The sequence below is a fragment of the Triticum aestivum genome, chromosome 6D (assembly GCF_018294505.1).
Source record: "Triticum aestivum cultivar Chinese Spring chromosome 6D, IWGSC CS RefSeq v2.1, whole genome shotgun sequence".
Lineage (NCBI taxonomy): Eukaryota > Viridiplantae > Streptophyta > Magnoliopsida > Poales > Poaceae > Triticum > Triticum aestivum.
The window spans coordinates 393,406,791-393,419,827 of NC_057811.1; positions in this window are offsets into that span (position 1 = coordinate 393,406,791).

The following is a 13,037-nucleotide window of genomic DNA, read 5'->3' on the forward strand; positions in this document are numbered from 1 at the left end:
GCGGGCCGGGAGGGCTCCCCACGGGCTCGGGCGGGCCGGCGGCGACGGCGAAGGCGGCGGCGACACGTGGCGGCGGCGGGAAGACGGACGTGTTCGTCGGTGGACGATTTTGTCCGGCGGCGCGGAGGGACGAGGTTAGGGTTTGAACTGCGTTCGTTTTTCGGGAGGGTCACATATAAATAGGTAGAGGGAGCTAAGAGACTCCAAATGAGGTGCGGTTTTCGCCCACACGATCGTGATCGAACGACCTAGAGCATGGAAGAGAGTTTGGTGGGTTTTGGGCTGGTTTTTAGAGTGGGTTTTTCTGCACACACAAATGGACTTTGCAGATGCCCGGTTAACCGTTGGAGTACCAAACGACCTCCAAATGGAACGAAACTTGACCGGTGGTCTCCGGGTGGTATACCAAGGCCACTTGACAAGCCTCGGTCCATTCCGAGAACGTTTGACACCCTCTCACGAAAGAAAACAAGAGGGGTGCACCGGAGGAGATGGGAGCGCCGGATTGCAAAACGGACAACGGGGAAAATGCTCGGATGCATGAGACGAACACGTATGCAAATGCAATGCACATGATGACATGATATGAAATGCATGACATGAACAAAATGCAAAACGAAAAACAAAACCCGACCACGGAAGGAATATCATAGCACATAGCCGAAAATGGCAAGAGTTGGAGTTACAAATATGGAAAGTTACATCCAGGGTGTTACACTGTGTGTCCTCAGGTTTAAATGCCTAGCCGCTCCAACCAGACGTACAACTGTCACAGCAGTTGGAACTGGTCTACCAAATCATTGTCTTCACCAAGCCTACTAGTTCTATTTCCACAACTTTTTCATTTCCTCATACTGTGTTGTGTGCTTGTTCATAATTGTTCGAAGACTTTGACTAAAGACTTTCTCAATTTCCTCAGTTCAATTTCTTCAGTCTGTTTGTCTTCATCCTATTTATCCTATGTTTACGCTTTCTATACTCTGTGCGTGTTTTCATTTCATCATGATGACCATGCTTATGTTCTGTTATGTTTGCATCTAAGTACTTATTCTGCTGCAAGTAGTTCTTCGCTAAGGAATTTCCTCACCCTGAAATTCCTGAGTGAAAAATTCATAAAAATTGCCTATTCACCCCCCTCTAGTCGACTTAACGCACTTCAATTGGTATCAGAGCAAGGTACTCCCTTGTTCTGTGTGATTTTGGTTTAACCGCCTGGAGTTTTAGTTATGTCGATCGCAGGAATGAAGACCGTGTTATGCCCCATCTTTGACGGTCACGATTATCCCAAGTGGAAGGCCATGATGAAGAAGCGCCTCATGGCGATGAACAGAAAGTTGTGGACCATCACTGAGATTGGTCTTACTGATCTGTGCAAGATGGCGGAAGTTGATGACATTCGCAAGTACACTCTTCTCAACCTCACGGCGAAGGACGTCATTTGCTCCTGTCTATCTCAAAATCAGTTCAGGAATATCATGCATCTCAGCCATGCGAAGCTTATCTGGGACCGACTCTCTGAGGTCTATGAAGGTCATCGAACTCGTCATGATCCTTGGTTGGAGGATTTCAAGGAATCACTCAAAGCTATGACATTTGAACCAGAATCATCATCCTCTACATCATGCCTTATGGCAAAAGGTGCTAAGGTAACTGAATGCTACCTATCCGAATCCAGTGATGATGAAGCTGGTGATGAATTTGGACCCAGTTATGTCAAACTTGCTTCCCTTGCCACTAAACAACAAAGAGCTTTGGAAAAAGTTCAATACATGCTAGGTAAGAGTGACGATATGTTGGGTGAAGAAATGGATCAGTCGAAAGCTTTGGCTGAAAGTCTTCAGAGACTTCAGTCTAAGTTTGACAACCTTCAAAGTCATCATAACACTCTCTTGTCTGATCATGAGAAGCTTTCTTATGAATCTCTTCAAAGAAAGCAAGATCTTGAAAAGCTAAAGGTGAGTTATGAAGATCTTCAGAAGGAGCACGATTCATTACTAGCTCAACAAATCAGCACTGCTTAGGAAGAATTTATTCCTCCATGTTTGAAGTGCATTGAACGTGAATCTGCAAATTCTTCACCTGAATGTTCAAATGCTTCAAATGTTACCAATTCTTCACCTGCCTCTGCTATCACTAATTCCTCATCTGAGGACATTGCTAGTATCACTGATGATGCAAGGCTGAAGGAATTGTATATGATAGGCATGTACAAAAGTCTCAAAGGGCATCGGGATCTTTGTGATGTGCTTAAAAAGCAGATCCTCAACAGGAACCCTAGGAAAGAGGGTATTGCCTTTGAGAGGAAACTCAATACCGATGGGACATACTGGAAGCCTGAGCAGTATCCCAAAACCTCATGGGTTGCTACAAAGGGACCTCCAGTAGATCCATCTACTTTATCTGGATTTACATGTGAATCTCCTCATTCTTCTGATGAGTCATTTGACTCCAACTATAAACTGTTCAAAAATCATAATGGTGAAGTATTTGCTAGATATGTTGGCACTAACTGCAGGAACGGTTCCCCTATGAAGAAAATCTGGGTTCCCAAAAGGTGCCTTGAAAGTCTTCAGGTGAATGTCATCATGACACCACCTGTGAAGAATAGGAACCCCAGATCAAATTCTTCATATGGACCAAATTCATCATATGGATTCAAGTCCTCATACGGACCAAATTCCTCACGTGGATCAAATTCCTCAAAAGGATCAAAGTACTCATATGAACATCATCGTGCTAACACTTCTGTTTCGCAGGGAGGATTTAAGGGCTATGAATATGAGCATTATTCTTCTAACCATTATGTTCATAAGTCCTTGAAGAACTTCTCTGCTTTGTCATATGCTTACCCTAACTCCTCTTATGTGAAACGAAGTGGGATGGCTTCTATGTCACCTTTCTCTTATGGAGCTCGCAGAATGATGAACTCTTTGCCACCCCTTCAGATGTGGGTGGTGAAGAAAAAGAACTAATCTCTTATGCAGGGTCAGGTCTCCAGACATGCTTAAACGTCTGAAGAATTTGCTGGAGACCTGAAAATTGCCTGAAAGGACGCAGTCTAATCATGAAGAAATGAATCCTCATTTCTCACGTCCTCCTACTGCTTTATCTGTTCTATTGCTTGATGAAATCGATCTAATGAAATTGATGTCATATTCTTCACTGATGAAGTATATGAGTTCGTAAGTTGCACTAATTCATCTGCAGGATGATCAACCCAAAGCCACTGAGTGGGTCCTCGATAGTGGATGTACGAATCACATGACTGGTGACAAGAATCTATTGATGGATGTTCCCTTATCTCCATCGCATCTGAAGCATATCATCTTCACTGACAAAGGCAAAAAGCAAGGTATTGGGTCAAGGTAAGGTTGCGATCTCAAAGGATCGACACATGGACAAAGTCATGCTTATCGAGTCCTTAGGATACAACCTCATGTCAGTCTTAATGCTTTGTGATCTTGATATGGTTGTTATCTTTGGCAGGTATCATTGCGTTGTGATCATGGAAGCTAACAATTCCAAAGTCTTCAAAGGCTTTAGGAGAGGAGATCTGTATATTGTTGATTTCTCTACAGGACCACAACCGGCTATATGTCTACTTGCAAAAGCTTCAGAAGGATGGCTATGGCATCGACGACTAGGTCATGCTGGCATCAGGAACTTGCACATGCTCGCGAAGAAGAAGCATGTCATTGGCATTGAGAATGTCAAATTCCTCAAGGATCACTTGTGCGGAGCCTGTGAAGCTGGAAAATGACAAAGGCCAAGCATCCAGCGAAGACTATCATGAATACCACTCGACCATTTGAATTGCTTCACATGGATCTCTTTGGTCCTAACCATTACTTTGCATTCACTAATGAAGCATCTCTATATGGCTTTGTTATCGTTGATCATTACTCTCGTTACACATGGGTACATATTGTCACTTACAAACGTGAAGTGTAGGAAATCTTCAAACGATTTTCCTCGAGGGCTTCAACCAACTTTGGTGTGAAGATCAAGCACATCAGAAATGACAATGGAACTGAGTTCAGGAATACCGGTCTTGATGACTATCTTGATGAACTTGGTATTACTCATGAGTTATCTACTCCTTATACTCCTCAGCAGAATGGCGTCATGGAGCGCAAGAACAGGACTCTTGTTGAGATGGCTCGCACTATGCTTGATGAATACAAGACACCTCGTCATTTCTGGATTGAGGCAATTGATACTGTGTGCCACATCATCAACAGGGTATATCTTCACAAATTCTTCAAGAATTCTGCATATGAACTCCTCACTGACAAGAAACCGAATGTGAGTTATTTCAAAGTCTTCGGTGCTAAATGTTGGATTAGAGATCCTCATCACAATTCTAAATTTGCACCGAAAGCACATGAAGGTTTTATGCTTGGTTACGGAAAGGACTCGCACACCTACAGGGTCTTCAACAACGTTCACCACAAAGTTGTTGAAACTATAGATGTGCAGTTCGATAAAACTAATGGCTCACAAAGAGAGCACCTACCTCCTCTGCTAGATGAAAAATCACCTGAGGAATCCATCAAGTTCAAGGCTATTGAGGATGTCATTCCTACCGAAGATTCTGCTAAAGAAGTCATTCCAGAACATGAAGAACATCATGTTGATGCACCTGAGGAAAATGTTGCTGAAGAAAATGCTGATCAAATTCCTCAACGACTACCAGCTCATCCTCGCATTGCAAATGAAGTGCAGATTGAGAAAATCATCAGCGACATCAACATACCAGGTCCTCTCACACGCTCAAGAGCTTCACATTTGTCTAACTTTTGTGGGCACTTTGCTTTCGTCTCTATCATAGAGCCCACTAAGGTAGATGAAGCATTTCTTCAGCCTGAGTGGATTCAAGCTATGTAAGAGGAATTACATCAATTCGAGCTCAACAACGTCTGGGAACTGGTCAAATGTCTAGATCCTCGCAAGCACAATATCATTGGCACAAAGTGGATCTACCGCAACAAGCAAGATGAAAATGGCCTTGTGGTGAGTAATAAGGCACGGCTTGTAGCTCAAGGCTACACACAGGTTGAAGGAATTGATTTCGATGAAACTTTTGCACCTGATGCTAGACTCGAGGCTATTCGCATATTACTTGCTTATGCTAACCATCATAATATCATCTTATATCAAATGGATGTGAAAAGTGCATTCCTCAATGGTAAGCTTGAGGAAGAAGTATATGTTGCTCAACCCCCAGGTTTTGAAGATCCAAAGCATCCTGACAAAGTCTTCAGACTCAATAAGGCCCTCTATGGCCTCAAGCAGGCCCCTCGGGCGTGGTATGATACTTTGAAGGAATTCCTCATGAAGAAAGGCTTCAAACCCGATTCACTTGACCCAACTCTTTTCACTAAATCTTATGATGGTGAATTGTTTGTGTGCCAAATATATGTTGATGATATCATTTTTGGTTGTACTGACCAGCGTTACAGTGATGAATTTGCCTATATGATGAGTGAAGAATATCAAATGTCTATGATGGGAGAATTTAAATTCTTCTTAGGTCTTCAAATTCGTCAACAGCGCAATGGCATATTCATATCTCAGGAGAAATACCTCAAGGATGTACTGAGGAAATTCGGCATGCAAGATTGCAAAGGCGTCAAAATCCCTATGCCCACAAATGGCCATCTATGCACTGATGAAAATGGTATTGACTTTGATCAAAAGCTATACCGCTCCATGATTGGTTCTCTATTGTATTTATGTGCATCTAGGCCAGATATTATGCTTAGTGTTTGCATGTGTGCCCGATTTCAAGCTACACCGAAGGAATCACACCATAAGGCTGTGAAACATATTCTTCGATATCTAGCTCACACAACAACACTTGGATTATGGTATCCCAAGGGCTCGGCTTTTGATCGCATTGGATATTCAGACTCTGACTATGCTGGTGATCGTGTGGACCGCAAGTCAACATCAGGCACATGCCATTTTCTCGGACAATCCTTGGTCTGTTGGTCCTCGAAGAAACAGAACTGCGTATCACTGTCTACTGCTGAAGCTGAGTACATTGCTGCTGGTTCTTACTGTGCTCAATTGCTGTGGATGAAGCAAACCCTCAAGGACTACGACGTCAACATGAAGAATGCGCCTCTCTACTGTGACAATGAGAGTGCCATAAAGATTGCTCACAACCCAGTTCAGCACTCGAAGACAAAGCACATTCAGATTCGTCATCATTTTCTTCGTGATCATGTGTTGAAGGGCGACATCTCTATTGAGCATGTGAAGACTGAAGAACAGCTAGTCGATATCTTCACAAATCCCTTGGATGAGAAGAGATTTAGCAAGTTGAGGTGTGAGCTAAATATCCTAGAATCTTCGAATGTCCTTTGAAAAGGACACACATCCTAACACTTATGCAAAATTGATGACTTAGATGTGCAACACACGAAGAAACATTTTTCTTCAATCAGTGAAGACTAACACTCTAAGTGTGAAGAAATTAACGAAGAATTTGATTCTCAGAACCCTACGACAATTGTACGCGGTGTCTGAAATCATCATTCTTATACGGTGGGTCACGCCACCACCAAAAGTTGAAAATCTTCAATTTGAGTTTTTCTTCAATTTTTGAAATTCCTCAGTTGTTCAGTTTCTTCAACTTTCAGATGTCTTCACTCTTTCCGTTGTTGTTCTTCATTGGCTATATATACATATATGAGTTTTTGTCCTCTACAGCATTCACGTATTGCTATTTCTTCAAGTTGTTTGTTTCTTCTAAGTGAATGTGATCGGACCCCTTCCCCTCTATGCTAAACTCAACCCAGTCTATTCACAAATTCTTCAAGTGCGTTCTATTTGAAACTCGTTCAAAATCTTCACTGTGTCCTTGTCAGCTGAAGATTTTGTGAACGAAACTTTAAAATTATCTTATCTGAATTTTCGGCTTTTGCCGCTCAAACCGTTCCACATTCCATGATGGACTTATCTATTCACCCACGACCTCGCATGACGTGGGTGACACATGTCACGCGAATGAGAAGGGTCAGGGGCACGTTCGTCCAATTTCCTCGGGCGAGCAGTTTTTCACTTCGGCTATAAATACCCCCCTCCCTTCCTCACCTTGTTTTTTACTCCGCTCGACCTCGCTCCCTTGCTCGAGCTCTCAAAACCTAGTGTCGCCGCTACTTTCATTGTCGCCGGTGAGGAAGAGCTTCACTACCTCGACCTCGTCGTCGTCGTAATCGCGCCGGCCGCGGATTTCTTCACTCCGCCGCCGCCGTAGCTGTCTTCCTCTGCCAAGTTAGGGCGTGGAAGATCTGAACTGACGAACTTTTAAATCTACACCTCATAGTTCGTCATGTTCTTCGTCAAGGGTAAACAAAAGTTACTTTTACTGCCCTTGTTGATTCTGATGTTTTCTACAAAATCTTCAAAAGGTGTTTATTCTTCAAATCTTCACACACTAAACACCTCTCACAACATTTGTTCTTGATCTGTTTCCCTAAGCAACATTTTTCTTCAAGATTCCTCAGTTGTGTGGATTTTCAATCTATACAACTCTGGAACCTAAGTCAATGAACGCTTAGTGAAATTCCTCAAGACTCATCTGGTCAAATTCCTCAAACTTGTTCTATTTGCAAAAACTTCTGAGAACGCATATGACCTCTCCAAATTCTTCGCAACTATATTCTGTTCACAGGTACACATGTCCGTTGCTGAATCTCTAGGTTCTCATCAACTTAACTCATTTGTAGCGTTCCTCAAAGAAAAGTTGCACACCTCTTCAGAGAATTCTATTGTTCAAATTCCTCAGCTGAAGAAAATGGCTGACGGCAAGAAACCTCAGAAGGGAGGAAAGAAATTGGAAGTCAACACAGCGTTTGAAATCCCTGAGGATATATATGATAAATATTGCACTCCTGATGAGGCCAAACATGGCAAGGAGACCAAAAATGAGCGCAAAGTGCGCATCCAGAGGATAGAGAGGAGATGGGCCAGAGAATGGAGGGAATATCGCTATGTTACACCCAAGTACATGAAGAAATTCGCTGCACACCCTCCATGTTCAAGACCTCCATTGGCACCTGGCCAAGTGGCTGATCCCTCTAGCATCAGAAGAGGTGAAGAATTTCCAAAGGAATGGGCTAAGCGTCAAGCCAAGCTGGCCAAAGTGGCAAAAGAAGCGGTGAAGAAATTCAATGAAGATTCTGCTGCTGCTGCTGTTGAGGCCTCTGCAAACAAGCCTAAGAAGGCCATGCCAAAGAAGCCCACACACAAGCCCATGGCTTCTACATCAAAGTCCTCACAGCCAAGCTCATCTGCAATGCCCTCACGGCCCAGCTCCTCAGCAAAGTCCTCACGGCAAATTCCTCAAGCTGCACCAGCTCCTCCAAAGTCCTCAGCTCCTCCTTCCAAATCCTCAGCACCAGCGCATCTCGCCTTGTGCCAAAGGACAACAGGCATCTCTATTGCCTCAGGAGCCTCTGCAAGTTCTTCTACTCCTCTGCATTCTTCAACTGGCCCCACTCTGCTGAAGACTAAGGCCACTGCTGGACGAGGTTCTCGACCAAGTCCTCACAAGAAGCAGGTCGCCTTCCAAGTACCGTCTGATGACGATGAAGCTGGTGATGAAGAACTCGCTGAAATCATCAGAAACAGGCAGCACAGGGCCGCTAGAGCCAAAGGTAGTAATGTGCCATTGATGTTGGATCCAAAGTTGATCCTTGACTTCATCGACTTGTGGCATAAGGACCCCGACACACCTCTGCCTGAAATGAACCTCACTCCTGGTCAAAGTCATGTGTTGACTGCCTTCATTGATGAAGACAAATGGAAGTATGAACAGGGGAGGAAAGTGAAGAAAGCAAAGTACAAGAAAGAGCGCTTTCTGAAGCAAAATGTTTTGAAGCTTTCACCTGAAGAACTTGTAGCTTGCAATTAGAGATCAAGAATCTAAATGATGAATTTGATCGCTACTATGTTGACTGGCTTGGCAAGTTCAGATTTGTGAAGTTAACTGAGAAACTCACCTCCAATGTTGCAGCCCCAACACAATGAGAAATTCCTCAGGCTGTGGCATCTGCTCAGCCTACAGAAGAACATGCCAGAAACGCTGATGAAAATCAGGCTGCTGATGAAACTGCTAGTACCAGGGCTGATGACTGCATTCCAGCTGCTGATGATACCGCCAGGGCAACCACTAGTGTTGCACCTGAAGAAATTGTCAGGCCAGCTGAAGCTTCAACCGCTGTGTCTGAAGAAACTGACCATGCCAGGGCAACTGCATCAGTTGTGCCTGAAGAAAATGAACAAATTTCCTCTGCTCCTCCTACACCTACACCAAGTCCAATTCTTCCTTCTGCATCAGATGCGAAGAAGACCAAGGCTGCGGAGCGTGCAGCAGTGAAGAAAAGGAAAGCATCAACTTCATCAGAATCTTCAGCTCCGAAGAAGATGAAGAAATTGACCAGCTCTTTTGAGAATCCAATTGATGTTGTTCCAGTCTCATTCATTCCATCAAAGGAACTCGTTCCCTTTGGTGAAGACTATGCGATCCCTAGTGGATCTGATGAAGATGTTCCTTCTGCTGCTACTTCAGAGCAGTTGGATGAAGAAATTGAAGTGGATACAATCCCTTCAACCCCAGTTGTCTCATCGCCCATGCCTCAGTTCACAGCTGAAGAGGCCGGCGTTGAAGAAATGAGTGAAGAAGATGAGGATGTGGACATTGGGAGCACAACACCTGTGATGAATGATGACTTTTGGGAAAGTCAGCACCCTAATTCTCCCTTGTTCACTCCTTTGCAACAAATTCCTCAGTCCCCAGTGCATACTGAAGTTCAAATGGGCTCTGAAGAACCTCACCCCACTCCGTCTATTCATGACGAGATTCCAGCCACCAGTGCTGATGAAATTGCTGCTGAAGAATTGAAGACCCAGGATTCCACTGAAGAAGAAACTGAAATTCCTCGGCCTGTGGATCCTGAGATTGCGATTCCTGAGGTTGTGATGCAATTGACTGACACTCCTTAGCCCAAGCCAAAGGATCCCTTCTCAAAGAAGCAAAACTTCAAGGCTGATGACTTCTTCCACGAGCACGTGTTCTTCACGGAGTACAACCCATATGACTCTTCTCGTCTTAGAAGGAAGCGTTTCTGGACTGCCAGCCAAGCCAACTTCTATTCTTCGCTGCTCTTCAACAAAGACAAAGTCTTCGACCATGAGCATATTCCTCACGTGGACATGGAATCACTGCCTTGCTTCTCGCCTGTCCTCAGTGTTCTTCATGACGCTGGACTGCTCAACTTCTGCACTGATATTGTTGATTGGAATGAAGAGCTAATTCTTCAGTTCTATGCAACGCTGCACATCACAGGAAATGCTGAAGATGTGAACTCTTGGGTGTTGGACTGGATGACAGAAAATACTCACTTCAAAGCACCGGCCTCTGAATTGCTTCATGCCCTGCCTGTTAGTCCTTCCCTTGAAGGTGCTCGTTGTATATACCATGAACCTGAGCTTACAGATCACTACATGCAAGTGTTGATGAAGCCGTTGAAGCCCAGTCAAGCCCCAAGGACCAAATTCCTCGTGAAGGAATTGCAGTATGTGCCTCGGACTGTCTATCGCATTCTGACGAAGAGATTGACTCCAATCAAAGGCCACGACTCGAATGATGAAGAAGTCGTTGGCATCATGAAGAATCTGCTTTTCAACATCATTCATGGCGATCCTGTCAACTACCATGATTTCTTCATGAGGACTCTGGCCAATGTTGCACTATCTCCATTTGAGCTGAAGCCTTACGCTCCTTGAATTATGAGATTCCCCAGAACAAGGTCTTCACTCAACTACAAGGCTGACTTTCAGAATCACCTCAGCTACTTGCCCCCCATTGAAGTCCTCAAACGGACATATTCTTCAACTTATGAAAAGGGCAAGGCCACTGCTGTTATTGATGAAGGCATTTGTCCATTGGATGGTCAATTCCGCAAAGCTGCATCTTACTCCACCAATGATGACTCTGTCACTCATGACTCTGCCGCCAATGCCTCAAAGCAAAATCCTCAAGGCACAGCTCCAAGGGTGATGACTGATCATGAGCTTCTCCTCAGTCTTCACTAGAAGGTCGATCGCAACCACAAATGGGTTAAGCGTTAGTTTGGTTCTATTCTTCACAACATGACTGCTACACACAATGCGGTGAAGAAAAACCATTACTACCTCCATGAAGTCTTCGGTCGCACCTGGGTTGTTCTGTCACATCTTTATGGTGAAGAAGATCTGAAGCAAATGGGTCTCAAGCAGGACTTTGACTGGTCTTGGCCACCCGCGAAGAAATTCAAGAAAGTCAAAGTTCCCTCCTTGGTGGCCAGCTCATATTCTTCATCACGCGACACGGATGAGCATGAAGATTTGGACGACACTGCGGCAGGCCCTACTACAACAACCGACCCCAACAACGTTGGCGCTCCTCCATCATCATGATATTCTTCAGGGGCGTCACTCCTCATTTTTCAATCCTTTTGGTCATTCGATGACGAAGGGGGAGAAATTTGAGTTAGTCTTCAAGCGGGTCGACATATATGGGCGTTTTTTTCTAAGTTACAACTCTCATTCTTTTGAAGACTTTGCTGGGTCGAGTTGTAAACTTAAACCCTATGGTGGTCTGATACTTTTGATGTGTTCTTCTGCATGCTTATTCCTCATATATGTTAATGCACGCATGCTGAATTACATCAGTCACCATATTTCATCATGCATTTCAAATTCTTCATATTATATGTCAAATGCATGCATGAATTACAAGATATAGGGGGAGATCTCCATGATTCTACTCTGCAACTGTGCATTTCTTCAAAAGCAAATTCCTCACTACGCACATCTTCAGGGGGAGTTCTTCTATATCTTGCTTCAAATTCCTCAATATCAGTAATTACACTTCATATGTTTTATCCCCGTTGAAAACTTAACCTATATTGTCACCAATCACCAAAAAGGGGGAGATTGTAAGTGCATCTAGTGCCCCTTAGTGATTTTGGTGTATTGAAGACTTATAGGTTAAGGGACTAATGTGTTTGTGAGTGTACACAGGTCTATAAGTCTATGAGGAGTTTGATATTTACAGAGAAAGTCGACCACTAAAAATGAATGTCTTCGACTGAAGACTTTGGATTTCTGAAGACTTTCTGAAGACTTTGAAAGTAAAGAAATTGGTGTGTCCTTGAAGACTTGGATTTCATGCGAGGAACATGAAGCATGAAGACTTTTGTGTTCGTAGTTTCATTTTCTCTTTCTTGAGTCATAGGAAACACCGTACTGTTAAAGGGGGTCGAGGAAATACTAAGGAAAAATTTCCAAGTGATTCTCAACTCAAAATCCTACACCTACCAATCCTTTCGAGTGAAGCCATTGGAAATCTCATACAGTTCAGTCAATTTCTTCAGTGACAGAGACGAAGTTCTTCTGGTCTCTGAGGAATTTGTTCTGAGTGAGGAGTTAGGAATTTGCCAGTGCGGATTGCCTACAAGTGAGGAACATGACAGCCCTGAGGAATTTGATAGTCAAATTTCCGACCACTGTTGTGCTACGCGCTAGCTGTCCCAAAATATCTACCCACCTAACAGTCGTATCATTGAAGGGAATTTATGTCTTATCATGTCAGGCTGCTCCCTACGCTATAAATAGCCGCCCCCTACAACCACTAGCTGGTTGGCTGCTCCGAGAGAAGATCAGGGGCTAATCTGTGATAAAAATAATCGCGAATAGGTCCCTGGCCGAAAATAAAATAAAAAGAAAAACGCTATCGAACGAACGTTCGCTAAAAGAGACAAACGAATGAAAACGTTCGCGAACAGAGACGTTCGGGTAAATGTTCGCTAAATAGAGCCGATCGGAAAAATCGACAAAAACCGAGAAAACCCTAACCCTAAAATAAAACCGATCTAGATCTAAAACTGAAAAAACCTGCGGCGGTTTTTACCGGTTCACGACGAAAACGGCGGGTCAACGGCGCAGGGATCCCGGCGAGGCGGCGCGAGCGGCGGCGGCGTCGG